At 33.2% G+C, this 17,023-nt stretch overlaps 1 pseudogene; it reads left to right on the top strand.

Annotated features, from left to right (window-relative positions):
* The first annotated feature begins 1,208 nt into the window (after nt 1-1,208).
* On the top strand, nt 1,209-1,747 carry LOC111372716 (annotated as a pseudogene).
* Nucleotides 1,748-17,023: the final 15,276 nt, after the last annotated feature.

Here is a 17,023-nt window from a genome sequence, read left to right as displayed (position 1 = left end):
ATGGACTAAACTACAATTGTAGAAGTTGCATGTTTATTATGTGCTTGTTTGGTAGGGATTTTGTTAATTGATTTTTTGATCGTTAGAAATAAAGTGGGTCCTACCTGTGGGAGAAGGATTCCAAAATAATGGCTGGAATAGTGAATTAACATTTAAAAAATTGATTTTAATTAGGTTTTAAACTGTACCAAACATGCTCTATTTTTATGAGGTATAGTTTGAGCATGAAAAATATGTTCTTAAATGAGGTTTAAAAGCATTTTTACAAAGTTTGAGGCTTTATTTGCAATTCTCCAAACTTGAGGGATTAAAGTGCAATTTAAAGAATATATTATGAATTGGGATTTTCCATGCTACATATTTTTTACGAGAATCATATTATACAATTGAACAAATGGGCAACTTACAAAAATAACCTTAAAATTACGAACGTTCTGAAAAATCATATGAAAGGTTTTTTGGAAGTAAAAAAATACTGTGTAAAATTAAAAAGTGACATTATGTCACTTTTTTTATAAAAATTATATCACTTTTTTCACAATTCAAAAAAGTGACAAAATTCAAAAAAAGTGACACAAACACTAAAAAAGTAACAAAATTCAAATAAAGTGACACAAATTAAAAAAAAAAAGTGACAAACACCAAAATTGCACAATCTATTTGTGCAGTACCAATACTCATGATCTTAACATATTCAGGACAATCCACGCGAACGTAGTGGCGGTTCTTATCACATATCATGTCATATTTTTAAAAATATAAAAAAGTAAAAAGTGACAAGTATTAAAAAAAGTGACAAAAATTTAAAAGGTGACAAACTCAAAAAGTGACAAAATCTAAAAAAAAGGTTTTTTGGAAGTGAAAAATACTGTATAAATTTAAAAGTGACAGAATGTCACTTTTATATAAAAATTGTCACTTCTTTTTTTTTTTTTTAACACAATTGAAAAAAAGTGACAAACTCCAAAAAAGAAAAAAGAAAAAAAGTGACAAAATTCAAAAAAATGACACAAACTAAAAGAAAGTGACAAACACCAAAATAGCACCATCTATTTTGTTTGCATGACATTTCACATAATTTTCCATGTATCACCATCTCACATAGACTGTAATCCACAAAATGGGTTTGAGATGATCTATGATTCAGTGATTTAATAATTGTAAACCTTATTTGAAGTTAATATTCATATTAAACTTAGTTGTGATTCATGAACCTTTGTGGTAACAATTTTTCCTGTCACACGTGCACTGAAATTGGAAGAGGAAAGTTCAAGGGCAAGCCCACTGGCCGTGGCCAGTTCTCTACTCCGGAGCAGATGATGGCGGGTACCTCTGCTTCTCGTCCTCGTACATTTAAGAAGGAAGAAGCTGAGCTTGAAGAAGAGTAGAGATCTGAAGAAGAATTAGAAGAGGAGTTTGAGGATGAAGCTGGAGCTGAAAAGCAAAAAGGCACTCTAGGTATTATTCAGGTTGACAATCCTAATTTGGCAAAACCAGAGAACGTGAAAGCACGAGATATCGATATGGAGAAAACAACTGAGCTTTCTAGGCGTGAAAGAGAGGAGATTGAAAGACTAAAAGCTCGCGAAAGGTACATGAGGCTATAAGAACAAGGAAAGACAGAACATGCGAGGAAAGATTTAGAGTGTTTGGCCCTTATACAACAACAGAGAGCAGAAGCAGCTAAAAAATGAGGAGGAGAAAACTGCCAAAGAGCAGAAGAAGTTGGAAGCTCGTAAATAATTTTGGCAATGCTTCAAGAATTGATATTATGCAAGTAGTTGGATACGAGTTCAATGATTATTATATTTCTCTGTTGGCTATTGTTACAATAGATGTTCACCCCATCGCCATTGCTGGTTTGTCCATGTTATACATTAATGATATAATTATAAATAAAATGAGATGGTTCAACATAAAAAAAAAAAAAAACCTTTGTGATAACATTTTGGGATCCAGTAACTATATTTTATTCATTATCACCACCAGAAAGCAGGTTTACAATGCAGAAAGAGAACAATCGTACCCAAATACATTAGCCGTTCTTCAATGTTCCTCACCCCTCCACTTTCTCTACTGAAAATGAATTATATGCTCATCAAAACCTTCAAAATATTGGGTCTTTTCTTCTTGAACTTGTTTTCTTTAGTCGTACGAGTAAAAAGTTTGATTAGTCACCTAACTTCCTCCTATGTCACGTTGTGGTCACTGAACTTCCTCTAGCGGCTGAACGGTCACTGAACTTCCAAACTAACCACACCATCCATCACCTGGCATCCCAGCGGTTTGAAACCGTCCCATGTGGCTTGACGGCAGCCAACGTGGCAACGGACGACGTCAAACTCGGCCAACATGGACACGATTCCTGTTAAAACTCTCCCCCAATTCGATTTGCAGAGTGTCGCCGTCTTCCAAGCAACCCGAAAACTGTCCACGCATGGACCCATACCCCGGCAGGCCTGAAGGTTCTTCAACATCACGAAGGAGGTAATGTCATGAAGTTCCATATATTGGTTTGAATTTGAGTTTATTAATGCAATGTTGGCCTGGTTTTTTTACTTTGTTTTTGGTATATTGCAGTATGGGGTGACAAAGACTCATATATACATTCTTATTCATTCACAATGTTCAATTTGAAGCATATGTATTGAATATAGAAGATGTGAGTCAGCTGGAGCATAGGCATAATCAGAAAGAAGCAGCCCAGGTTGGACTGATGACAAGGCAGATAATGAAGCAACAACAGAAGAATGATCTAGAAGAGGATTAGTTAGATTTTGTCATTGTGCATCTTGGATCCTTTTTCTGTTTTTATATAAGCTTTTTCTTTTTCTCTTCCTCTATATATATATATATATTTTTGTAAGTTAGTTAGGAATGATTCCTTCATTTTGTATATAAATAGGACCTCAATTGTATATACAATACGGCCAATTCAATCTAATTTCATTTTTTCCTCTCAATTCATCAATATGAGAACTTTTATCTTTTCAAAAGTCAATAATATGATGCCTGTATAATTCAAATTTTAAGCATATGGTCCAACTGCATGAAGGAAAACAGAAAATTACGCAGTCCAAAACCAGTCTACTTCATTCATATCACATGATCACAAGTCTTACACCCAATTGATAATGCCAATTCACCATTACAGCCAACAACAATTTAACTGTATCACTACAAAATCCATTAGAGGACATCTAAAATACATTTAAAAAAATATAGACTCCATTGACAAAAAGGTCGCTGCAAATGAGATGTCACTCCACGATAAAATTACTTAGGCCGTGTTCCATGGCACGAAGACTGCAAGTGGCTACCGTGCAACTCATCAACAAGAGTAGCTGCTGGTCCAGATTCTAATATCCCTGCGGGCGACCCTTTTGCAACTGTAGGTGTAGGCATGAATTGCATTTGATGTTCTTCACGCATGCCTTGGCTCAGTTGTCCCTTCCCTCTTGTGCCCACCATTTTATCTTATGAAATCATGAAAAAAGAACTGAACTCTGATGATTAATATAGGCCATATACAATTATGAATTCATACGATGAAATGCAAGACAACCAAACATGGCTGAAAGCCACAAAAAATAAATATCAATTTCTGCTCTAAAAGAAAGTCAAAGAACAAGGCAAACTGCTACGTTAATAACAGCATTTGCCATTTTCCTCAGTCCCGCATTCCAAATAAAACATTCCACTTTTATCATCACTTCCAAGTAGCCACAAAATTTATTGAAGTACAAGTTAGAAGGCTATTGAAAAGGAGAAGTTCATAAATAATAGTTAATCAACAAAACATATATAAATCCTTAGTTCAAAGGTTCAGAACTATTTACACCTCATAGTTCATTGCTACAAAAACATAATCGACACAAAAAACTAAAGAAAAACACAAAATCATTTCATCACAGCAAAAAAAGAAAAGACTCTAACCTGGCCAAATGACCTGTAAAAATCTATGAAAAAAATTAATTAATCTCCAATGTACACAATTAACACAAATAGCTTTATTCCAGTGAAGGATCGTGTTCTGTAGCTCGAAATAGTGTCCATGTTGGCTGAGTTTGACACCGCTCGATTGCAACGTTGGCTACTGTCAAGCCACGTGGGATGGTTTCAAACGGCTGAGATGTCGGGTGATGGATGGTATGGTGCGTTTGGAAGTTCGGTGACCGTTCAGTCGCAAGAGGAAGTTCAGTGACCACAACGTGACATAGGGGGAAGTTAGGTGACTAATCAAACTTTTTACTCTCATACCCACACCAGCACATCTACTGCACAACCAACAAAAATCACCTAAAATCCCCAACATCAAAACCACCCCAAACCACCACTACCACCACCACAAGGAGCATCAACACCACCACCACACCTCGATGCCGCCCCTACTGAAAACCTTAGCAACACCAAACCACCACCATAAGCAGCATCAACACCACCGCCGCAACACTCCCACTTCGCCACTGATGAAAACCACATTAGCATGAAAATCATCCACCACTCTAAAGATCTTCTAAGTATTTGGAAGATTTGGTCATTGGAACAGTAGTGAAGGCGTCAGTTATATAGTGATGAAATTAAATGAAAAAAATGAGATTTGAGCATACTATTTGGCCATTAATGGTGAGAAATGAGGTCGAGAGCAGGCAAAATTTGATTAAGGTGTGGTGGCTATTAATTCTTTGCAGCAAAATCAGATGAATTGTACATGGGTGGATTGGGGGTATTATAACGTATTTAATACATTTTCAATTGATTTAATTAGTTATTGGGGGTATTAATCAATTTAATTAATTTTTTTTAGGGTATTTGGCCTAATTTAAAAATTTGGTTTAATTTGGGCTTTTCGTGGACCATATGGTATTTTAAACGAGGAAATTACATAATACCAGTTGTTTAATTATTACAGTTCAAAAATTAATGTTAAAGTTTCATTATTCACAAATGAGGTATTAACATAATAATTAAATATTAAATATTTCCATATAATTCAATTATAAACCCTATCATTTCATTCTTCTCACTCACTCACTCTCTACCTTCTTTCTCTCCTTCTCATGTCCTCCTCTTTGTCCGTCGTTGTCATGCCGGAGCACTCGTCATCGCCACTACGTCAACAACATGTGATGCTGCTGTAATGAAGAGATTAGAGCCTTTGCGTGCAGAGGCGATCTGTACATGAAGCGTGTCTGAATCTTCACCAATTAGTGTAGGTTTGTGCGCCACTGCACATTTTCCCTTCTCGCAGAGGTGCTCTATCCATTACCGGAGATGGCGACACTATAAACATTACTGTCTGTGACTTTGCTTTTTTTTTTTTTCGGTCTTTGGTGGATTTCTTGTTTACGCGGTTGGGGGTGTGTTTGGATGGTGTTTTGTGTGGTGGCTATGGTGGTGAATCTGGCAGTTTTGGATGCTGAATTGCTTGCACAGCGACATCACCTTAGGAAAAGACTTGTCTTGAGGTTGTTATCGTTTTTGTTGTTAGCGGTGGTTATGGTGATGTTGTGCAGGCGACGACTATGTAGCGACGATCTTTTTGTTGTTGTTGGCAGTGGTCCTGGTGGTGTTGTGGTGGGCATGGCGGAATAGTGATTGTGACAAACCATTTGGTTGATTTGTGACCAAGTATTGGTGGTGGATTAGGATCTAGTGAGGGGTTTGGTGTATGTGACCAATGATTTGGTTCTTTGTAACTAACTATTAAAACATGATATTAAAATTTGATAATTTGTGACAAAAAATAATGTGACGAATGAAATTATTTGCGACGTACAAAATTTTTGATTTGTGACCTCGAAATAATTGGTGACTAATTAATTTGACAATATGTGATCAGTCAAAAAGTTTTGACCTATAATTATGTATAAATGACCATTAATCGTATATTTGTGACCTTATTAAATTTAATTAATAAATATTTTTAATTAATTAGCTAATACCTGAGTTTTGCATTTTGAAACGTGATACCTGAAAATTGAATTTATCATACTTAATACCTGACTTTTGAATATTTCCCATTTTAAACCCAATTTTATGACAGTCCAAGCGAGTTGAAGATTTCAGATATGAAGTCATAAATATGATGTAGAGAATTTAAGGATTCCAACGGTACCAATTTTTTATTTTTCAATTAAATGAAGATGATAATGCCCTTGTTTGAACCACATTATTTTGGAAAAAATGCATTTTTAAATAGTGTATTGATAGAAAATGTGTTGTTAAAATAATAAGGAAAAGTTTTGAATTTGGGTGTAATATTATTTTATTGAAGAATACATGGTTGAAAATATGTCAAATCATTGTTTAAGAATGTTTTTTTTTTTTTAAATAATATGGATCAAACGAGGCCAAAATGATTTAACAATCAGTTGAGATGCAATGGAAATTTATGTTTTTGGGGACAATATAAAGGATTATTTGGGGAACGGCTATTAGTATTTACTAATGTTCTAAAAAGCTAGTTTAGGCGGTGCCTAGGCTGGAAGCTCGCGCAAAATGCCTCACTTGCCTAAACACTTTTTTTTTTCCTTCATCTCTTTTGTCTTTCGTAGACGTGTTTTATTAGTTTTTTTTAATATTTTTTCAAAGTCTTTGTTTGACTTTAGCTTGTTTAAAAAAAAAAAAAAACTTTTCATTTGACTTTAATTTCAAGTTTTTAAAATATTTTATTCTGTAAAAAAGTTAAAAATATCTTTATCTGAATAGTTAAGTAAGATTTAAATTTTGGTGTTATCTACATTATGTAACTATGATCATGAGACTCATTTTATTACAAACTCCAAAAGTATGTATGAAGTTTTGATAAACTATTAAGTAAAACTTATCTAGTTGAAAATTGAAATTATGAAAAATATTCTAATTGCATTTTATAATTTTAGATATTTAATATGTATTATTTTAATTATTAAATAATTAAAAATTAAAAATGATATTATAAATAATAAAAACGCTTTTTTGGACTTAAGCCTTGCCTAGGCTCGCTTAAACTAATAATGCTTGAAGTTTCGGCTCCACACCTAGTAACACTTTACGATTTTTAAAACATTGGCATTTACATCCACCGATTAGTAGTAGAATTAATACCAGAAAATTCCGTAGAAACATTTTTATGTGGGATATACCCCCCCACATGTTAAAAATCGCAGAAAACCCCCCTATTTGAAACATTTTTTGTGAACACAACCTTTTTTGTGCAAAAAACCCTATCATCTAATTCTGTTAGTTTAATATTTAAAAACAGTAAAATTTGTCAAAATAAAAAAGGAACATTTGTAATTGTGGTCTCAATTTCTTCTTCTTCTTCTTTTTTTTTTTTGGCAAATTAAACCAAATTTTTTTATTTGTACCATCCGCAATCTTAAACCTTAAAAACTTATGGATAATTGGTACAAAACGTTCCTACCTTTTGAGTGTATTGTGGAAAACATCGTTACCTTTCATTTTTGGCATTTTTGCCCCTATTTCTACATTTCTTTCCGTTGAATGTCTTTTTCACAGTTTTTTGGTGTAAAATGACCAATCTGCCCTCTTATTTAAATAAAAGAAAAAAGAAAAGAAAAGAAAAAATTGCAACTATAGGCGAAACTTCTATAAAAGTTCAAATACCCCCCCCCCATAACTTCACCTTCTTCCCACACCTCACCTCCACGCCACCGCCACTTGTCGGTCACTTTCAACAACCTTCCATTCATCTTAGTCGTCGGACCAATATACCAACTTGAAGCCATCACTTCCCTCTTCACAATCCACCCAACCACTGGCCAAAAATCTAAAGGAATTGGTTGAAAATTCGCACCAAAAATAGGCCGCCAAGGCAACTTCAACAACAAAATCGACAAATTCAACTCCATTTTTTGCTGCCGACGTCATGATCTACGATGGTGGACCATCCCTCCTAGCACCGCCTCTTCAAGGAGAACCTAATGAACCTATGGGTCATCCTCAGTTTTAAATAGAAATTGTAGAACCAGGGGATTTCTTCAACAGTGAAATTGGCAACTTCAAACACATTTTTCGACGTCGGCGTCACGATGGACGATTGCAGACCACCCCTTTTAGCACCACCTCTTCAAGGCGAACCTAATGAACCTATGGGTCATCGTCAATTTTGGCTAGAAATTGTAGAAACAACCTCGACAGTTCGTACACAAAGAAACTTGACCGATCCCCTTTCGATTGATGATGCTACAGGGCTTCAATCCACCAATTCTAGCATGTAATTGTCAATTAATGTTGTCACAACTATGGGTCCTCCATCAATTGCATCAATTCATCAATCAAACGATCAATTTTCTAGATTGAACTCAAGAACTACCGGCCGAATGCGAACTCCGATTTTCTGGATATAGATTTTGATTTTCAGCTTTGTTTGATGATATGAAGACATCTATAGGAGCGCAATGAGGAGCATAATCGACCTGGATGATGGGTGTGCCATGGGTGTTGTCAGAAATGGAGTTTTCGACCTCCATTTTTGGCTGTTTCATGTTGTGTGGGTAGCCTATTTTGGCGCAATTTTTCAGCCAATTTGTTTAGATTTTCGGCCAGTGATTGGGTGGGTTGTGAAGAAGGAAGTGAGGACTTCAAGTTAGTATATTGATCTGGTGGCCAAGCTGATCGGAAGGTGGCTGAAAATGGCTGGTAAGTGGCGGTGGCGTGGGGGTGAGGTGTGGGAAGAAGGTGAAGTTTTAGGAGGGTATTTGCACTTTTAGAAGTTTCGCCTATAGTTGCAATTTTTTTTTCTTTTTCTTTTATTTAAATAGGGAGGGCATATTGGTCATTTTACACCAAAAAAAGTGAAAAGGACGTTCGACGCAAAGAAATGTGGAAATAGAGGCAAAAATGTCAAAAAATGAAAGGTATGGACGTTTTCCACAATACACTTGAAAGATAGGGACGTTTTGTGCTAATTACCGAAAACTTATTATCTTCCCCACACACCATCACATCCAGCCGCAAACCAAACAAAAAATCCATCCCTTATTTCTACTCCTCTCTCAAACCCCCTTCATATACAGCCCATGCCCAACCTAAACTTCAAAGATTTGAACAATAGCCACCAAAAAGAAGATGAACAGCCGCATTCCTTAATTTCCAAGGAAAAAACGCCAAAAATATGAAGAGAAATTTCCAATTCTTCACGGGCAATGCCACCACCATATGCCCCATTGTCAGAAAGAATGCGACCATGGATCCTTGATGAAGTTGTTGGGCAGGATCATCTTCTGGCTAAAGACTCCCTCCTCCATTCAGCCATCGATCGCGGTCATCTCCCTTCTATCGTTCTGTGAGTTAAAATAAGATATTGCGTGAAGGTTAAAATGTAGTGACTAGTTTTGTAGAAGCTTTTGAAAGTCCATTGCTACTCGACTTAGTTGTATTCGGAGGTATTCCACAAGAACATAGATTTCAAATAGTTTTTTTTTTTTTTGGATAAGGTATATATTTCAAATAGTTACCATATCATTTACTCCAAAAACACTTGAATCCGATCGCCCATGGTATCAATGAAATCTAATAACTGCTTGCCTCCCACTTCTGAAGCTGTACAATCAACTAATGCCTCGTGTTTATGCCCCCTTAAGCTTCGGACAGAGAATATGTTAGACGTTTCCGAAAAATTTCTGGTGGCTGAGTTATAACAAACATAGTCCTGTTCATTTACGACCCAATATCAGGTACTATATTCATGATTCCATCCAAAAATCCAGCCTGAGAAAATGTAGTAAGAAATTTTTCCATGTGAAGTTTTTGTCAGGTTTGAGTGGGATGTGGTGGAAGAAGAAGAGGTGAGGTGGGGTCAGGGACGAATCTAGGCTTTGAGTTCAGTTAGGGTAGACCACAAACGTTGAACATTTACTGTCAACGGTCAATGCTCGTGATAGCGAGACACGATCATTTACTAATATTTAATTGAATAATATTCAAAAAAATTGTATGGACTGAAATTAAAAGAATTAGATACACCACTAAAATTAGAATAAATAGATATGGATTTTCGTTTCGGTTGAAAAATCGTTTAATAATCTGTAAAAATTCCCCAATTATTTTCAGATAGAATTGATTAAAAAACAAAGCACACATAGTTGAATTGAGTCTAACATCTTCTCAATTGATTTTTTTTTCACTTATCCTAAATTCCTAAACATAAATTCCCAAAGGACAAATCAAAACTCATAACTCAATGACTCATACAACATAAATTATTTATCCCAACCATAGATTCACAATTCTCATTTTAATGCCAAATTGCCAATTAACTCACCAGACATAAATCATTATTCATAAATCATAAATAAAAATTAACACCAAAACCAAATTTTAAAAACAATGATTTTCAGAACTAGAACTATTTTTTACGCCAAAATAAAATTGTTTTCCAAAGTCTTAAAAGAATAAAGAGCAATTCTTAGATTGTCCAAATTTGAATTTTATAAAATAAATTGATTAAACATAATGATAAAAGTATCTATATTATGAAGTAATAATTTGAGTGAATAAATTTTATAAAGAAATTATTTTGAAAACGAAAACTGTAGTTGTTTAGTTATTAATTATTGTAACAAAAAACTGAATGGACATAGAAGTGAACCCCATACCTCTTACATACAGAGAAGAACCCCTCTACCATGTGAGCTGCCATTGCTTTAGTGAAGGCTGGTACAATCTTTTATTAATATTTAATTACTCTGTTTAAAAATTAAATGGTGTAATGCGGGCCAAAGGAATCGAACCTATGCATCGTCAATGCAAAGGCTAGGACGCTGCCACACAATCTTCATGCCCTTTTGTTGAATCTTTTGCACAATATATATATATATATATTTAAAAAAAACCTTCACTAAATTTTTTCTCCTCGGATCCAGCATGGGCGGCCACGCCAGCTCGCTAGGTGCTGGATTCGCCCCTAGGTGGGGTGTGAGTGGGAGTAGAGAAGAAGATAAAAGTTTAAAGGTATGGAATTGTGGGTGGTACAAATAAAAGATTTTGGTGTAATTTATAAAAAATAAAAAGTTGAGGATCATGATTGCAATTATTCCTTTTTAATTTTGACAATTTTTATTGTTTTTAATAGTTAAACTAACGAAATTGGATGATAGGGAGGTTTTCCACTCAAAAGGTTTCAAACGGAGGTGTTTTATGCGATTTTCAAAATGTAGAGGATATATTGCATGCTAAGCATTAGGTGACGTAGTACGCTACAATAAATGGTGTAATCAGTTTTATAATCAACCAATAATCTCTCACCACATATTGTAGTGTGCCATGTCACTTGAGTGCTTAGCTTACTTTTAAAGAGATAATTATATTATATTTTTAATCCTGTATAAATTTATCTAAATAGAAGCAGATTACGTTATTTGTCCAGAAAAAGAACATTCATAAAATGTGCAAGAAAAAGATGTTACTGAAATGATTGGATGAGAAGGTTGATAATATTTTAAATTGTCCAATAATAAAGTGTCATGTGATATTATATAACCCATTATAAGGTTTAATATACATGTAACAAAGTTCAATAGACATATAAAATTAAGTAAACATATATCTCTAAATTTATTCACTAATATTTATTTTCATTAAATTCTCTTGAATCTTTTTAGAGTAATGCTATAGTCACTCCACGTGATATACACATGACATGTGGTTATTTGATGCATTAATGATGTAGTTTTTTATTGATTCATGCATCAAATAAACACTTGACATGTGTATGCCACGTGGACTACTGTAATGAATGATTGTAAATAACATTATTATTATTATTTTTTACATTCTTCTAAAATTTGTGTTTAACTAAAATCTTAAAATTGTGTTTGATTGGCATGAAAATAACACATAAAAAAGAAAATAGTTTCCTTGTTTTGAGGAAATAAAAAACCTGCTACCCTCAAAGAAAATATATTCCTTAAAAACGAGGAAATTAGGTATATTTTCAATGAAAAAAAAATAGCAATGAAACACTCAGAGTAGGAATTTGGATAAAAAACTAATATTTTTCATGAAAAATAAAATGCAATCAAACACTAATAGTTATAAAATATCTTTTAAACTAAAATCAAAACTAAAAAATAAGAACCCAGACACCAAAGTGTAAAAACGACCTGCAGTTACCCACATCATAGGAGATCACTTGCAACACCCAGAAACCAAAGTAGAATTCATTAATAACAAACAATATATTAAGACTTGAGCGAGTAGAGTAGGCAATGAAAGCTGGAGAACCAAGATCATAAACTGAATTGGAATATCGAATAAAAGACACAGCATTCAATGGGATGAATATATAAAATATATGTGGATTTATATTGTTTAAATGAATGAATTTAATATGATTCTAATATAATATTGGAATATGATGAGAATGAAAAATAGTAATTTTTTAAAATTTTAATATTTTAATAGGAATAGATATAGATATAGAGTGTGATAGATACATAACAATCGTGAATGCAAATAAGAGAGATGGTTATCAAAATTCAGTTATTTACTGCAGAAATGAAGAGTTATATTTTCATTGTATAGCCATGCAATATATATAACATTGCGTTAAAAGTGTTAACCTTCACATTAAATAAATAAATGGAAATTTCTACTTTCCATTAGCTATTATTTTAATTATCAAATTTATGTCATTTGTACCAAATTTTCTCTATATGACCAATCACTATATTTCCTTCTTCTCTCGGTTGGTTCGTGATTCTGGTATCAGAGCTAGCGTGTTAGGGGTGAGAATTTGTGATTCTTGAGTTCCTTAGGTGCTTGTTACGTGATAATCCCCTTTTATTGAACTCGTGTGGATCAAGACGTCAACCTTATTGAAATACTTAAAAAAAATAACTCCTATCATCGGAAACCATGTTCAAACTATATTTATTCTCAAACAAAGAACAAATTGAATCGTTTGACACTATACAAGCAACTTGGGAAGGTAAGAAGGAATTGGCCCCAAAATTATCTTCCACCAATGCTCTCCCACCTTTATCCTTCCTAATTCAAAAAAATAACTTCATAACTAAAAAAACTTACTTGTAAGTGAAAAATCACTTATGTGTAAACAATTACTTATAAATACAAAATTAACTTATAACTATAAAATTTATGTACAAATAAAAAAATTACATAAAGTTAAAAAAAATGAAATATTTCACTTTTAAGTTAAAAAGTAATGTATATATGAAAAAACAATTATATTTAATATATCATTTATAAGTAAAAAAAATTATTAATATGAAAAATTAAAAATTGAAATTTTCACTAAGTGACGTACACATTTACTCAATATTGTCTACATATCCCTATATTTTTTTTTAAAAACTTTTTTTTTCAACATTTAAATAATATACTTCCAAATATAGATCGAACCATTTAAAAAATTATTATTAAAAATCACTTAAAATCGAATCCCTCATGAACGTTTCAAAACGATGTTGGGAAAATTGTGGGTTTTCCTAATTCAGAATTGGCAACATATTTTGATTCAATTATATTTGCTATTTAATTTAATTTAATGTGCTGAAATTAAGTGGTCTAATTTAGTATGCTCATAGAATACTCAAATTGATATGGGATAATTGAGTAGATACCGGGATATATTGCTCTAATTGGGGGGTTATGGGAACTCTAATTTAACAATATATAAAGATATTTTGGTTATGGTCCTCGATATACTAAATGACACGTAGTTTCCTTTCTCCCCATCAAGATGAGAAACGACAGTCCCATTGAGAAATAAGGCGATTTGGTTGAGGAAGATCACAACCTACTCCCCTTCTTTCACGTTCATGAATACGTGGTCGATTGTTGCAGTAATTCTGCAACAATAGGCAATCGTTCATAATGGATACAGGTATATAATCCGAATTCGTCAATCAAAAAATAATTTGGCATGATGTTGATCCTAGGATTTTAGTTCTTTTGATCTAGGATATTTACATCTAAATTTGGATATGATATGAATTTCTAACAAACGATGGTTTCAAAAACCCATGAACCCATACACAAAACTATCGAACTCCCAAGCATGCACTTGAGCAAAGTTATATGCTTCAATTTTGCTATAGTTACGTCAAGTTTGATGTCGATGCAAGCTGATAGTTTTTTAAACAATAATTTTAAAATTGTTTAAATGACAAATTCTTACACATCTTGAAATGTATACAAAAAGCATACAAAGTAGTTTGTACAATCAGAATTGATAACTCGATTGACAACTACTCACGGAAGACGGAAGAGGAGCCACAATTTTTTTATTGATTGTGAACTCTAGTTGACATATAGCATTGTCAAATGTTGAATCCTAACCTTGAGGGCCTCCACCGCCCCGCCCTTGGAGCGTCGTGAGGGAGATAAATCGCGGGATGTGCTCCAGCAAATCAGGAAACAAGAACTTGCCTGTACATTGGTGTCCACAAAGAGTCCAATTTTATATTTCAGGAATTGAACCCTTACACTGCGGCAGCCAGCAAGGCTAAGACTTATACTTAGCCAAGCATAGGCCAAAGTCCAACCCATCTGAAAACTCAGCACTCGCCCCCACTTCCAACAAATATCAAGAAACACAATCAGTTCATCAAGAAACCCTAAACTGTGCTAAATTCAAGAATGACAGCTTCCGTAACGCTTTCATGGTTTCTCATAATCCCTTGAAACTAAGTCAAGTATTTGCTGAAACACAAACAACCAAGAAGTGGGCAAAATGATTCATGCGAAAGCTTAAAAATTTATCCAACAGTTCAATCCGAAAATCGCAGTAGTAGAAGTGAGGTCTTCAACAAGATTTCTACTCTCTTGAGCTTGATCAAGTATTTTACAAAGGCCGGCATCCGGTTGGTGTAGTACGCATACTTCTAATTGAAGTTCTAAGCTTGATCCTAGGGCCGGTCCTGTGATTTTCCGGGCTCAAAATGAACTTAATAAATTGGGCCCCCCAAAATCAACATAAAGATCTTGATTCATTCCACCAAAAAAAAAAAACATTTTAATCATGTTCTGCACTTTTGTTTTATTCATTCTAAGTCGATAAACATATATTCAAATACGTTGATTCATAATCAAAGCAAGAATAAACAGAAAAAAATAAACATATTATCTTGAAACCAGTGGAGCAACATATACTCAAATACGTCCAATTCTCGACTTCCTGTAAATAAAATTCCATTTAAACCAAAATTAAAAATCCGAAAATGAAGCTCCTACAAATTGAAGATTTGATTCCATCCAGCAATTACATACATATGTATAGATATAGAAAGAGAATAAGAGAGTGCAACGCAAAAACAGTATAGAGATAAATGAGGTTGCAGAGAGAGGGTGGAAATTGAATTTGTACTGAATGGTTTAAAGTCTGAATTTTAACCAAATCTAATTAAAATGGGTATTTGGATTTTATCAATAAAAAATAAAAAATAATAAGGGGCCCAAAACAAAAGCCCACTACTAAAAAATAAAACTAAAAAGCCTAAACCAATCTTCTTCATTTCATCTCATCCATCCCAACCATTTCACAGTCGTCGGTGCTGTCGTCTGTGCTTCCAAAATTACTGTCTATCATCTGCTGCCATTTCATCCATTTCACAGCCAAAACCAATTGAATTTGTCTGCCGTCTGCTTCCATTTCAATGATTTCATGATTTTCATCTATCCCTGCTGTCTGCTGTCATTTCACAATCTGCCCTTACAAGGACATTTCTCAAACCGGTTCCGACAGAGAGGCCCCCTTCGATTTTTGGCCTAAGACGCAGCACTCATACGCCTTGCCTCAAGACCGGCTCCGCTTGGTCCCTATTTTTTTAAAATTATTTTAGCATTTTGCGACTAGGTTTTTTATATGCATATGTGTAATAGATCTGTACTTGCATACATTATCTATTCCTTTTATTTGAGAAGCAAAATTATTATTATTATTATTATTATTACTACTTTGTAAAAGATTTTGAGAAACCAAATAATTTGAAGTATACCCGTCAATGTACAGAGGGAATATGTTCATTCCATTGTGGAAATTGTTTGAGCTAGAAACATTATTTTAATGCTAACATAAGGTGCAATTGCAGAAGCATGTGGTTCTGCCGTTCAGGGCCGGCCTAATATGTTGGCGCCATATGCCAATTTTAAATTGGGGCATATATTTTGAATCTCCTTATATATAGTTTTAGCCTTTGTTTGATGGAGATTAAGTCTTGTTTGAGTCCTATTTTTTTTTTATTAAAATATATTTTTCAACAGTGATTTAACACTATTTTAACTACATATTTTTTAATAAAATAACATTATATGCAAATTCAAAAAATTTTCTTATTTTTTAATCACACATTCTTCATCGTAACACTATTTCAAAATGCCTTCCTTTTATTTTTTGAGAAAAATGGGGCTCAATCAACCCCTAAAATCAAATTTTTAGTAGATGATAGAAGTAGATGAAATATGTGGATTTAAAGTTGTGAAACCTATAAAATATGTGATTAAAATTAATTGTTGATTTTGACTTAAATTAAATTTAGATTTTAATCGATACCAAACAGCGGCCTAATATAATTATAAAAAATCTAACACAAACACCTAAGCCCTAAAATTTGAAGAGAAAATTAACAAAATGTCAAATTTCAACCTACAACACAAATTATATGTAAAGTTTGACAAACAAAATTACAATGCAATGGCAAAAATGTATGTTTATTTCTATGACTATTTTCTCACTATAACTATTTCAAATAAAATTGAATATACATTTGAGTGATTTATGTATAAGATTGGAGAATGTTGACTGCAAAAAATAATGTAAAAAATAATGAAAATGATGATCAAATACAAACGAGCTTCTAATTTTATATTATTTTATAAAAGATTAATTTAAAAATAAGAAGTATCTGTATGAATAAGGACAAAGAATTATTAAATTTAAAGTACATTAAGCAAACATCTAAAAATATTATTATCATGAGATTAAAACAAAATAATAAAATAACAACATATGTACTCTGTAGTATATGTTTTGAAGATTAGAGAAAAAGAAAGA

The sequence above is a fragment of the Olea europaea genome, chromosome 2 (genome assembly GCF_002742605.1).
Source record: "Olea europaea var. sylvestris chromosome 2, O_europaea_v1, whole genome shotgun sequence".
Taxonomy (NCBI): Eukaryota; Viridiplantae; Streptophyta; class Magnoliopsida; order Lamiales; family Oleaceae; genus Olea; species Olea europaea.
The sequence above is the reverse complement of the archived record's forward strand: the minus strand, read 5'-3'. Positions and strand labels throughout refer to the sequence as shown.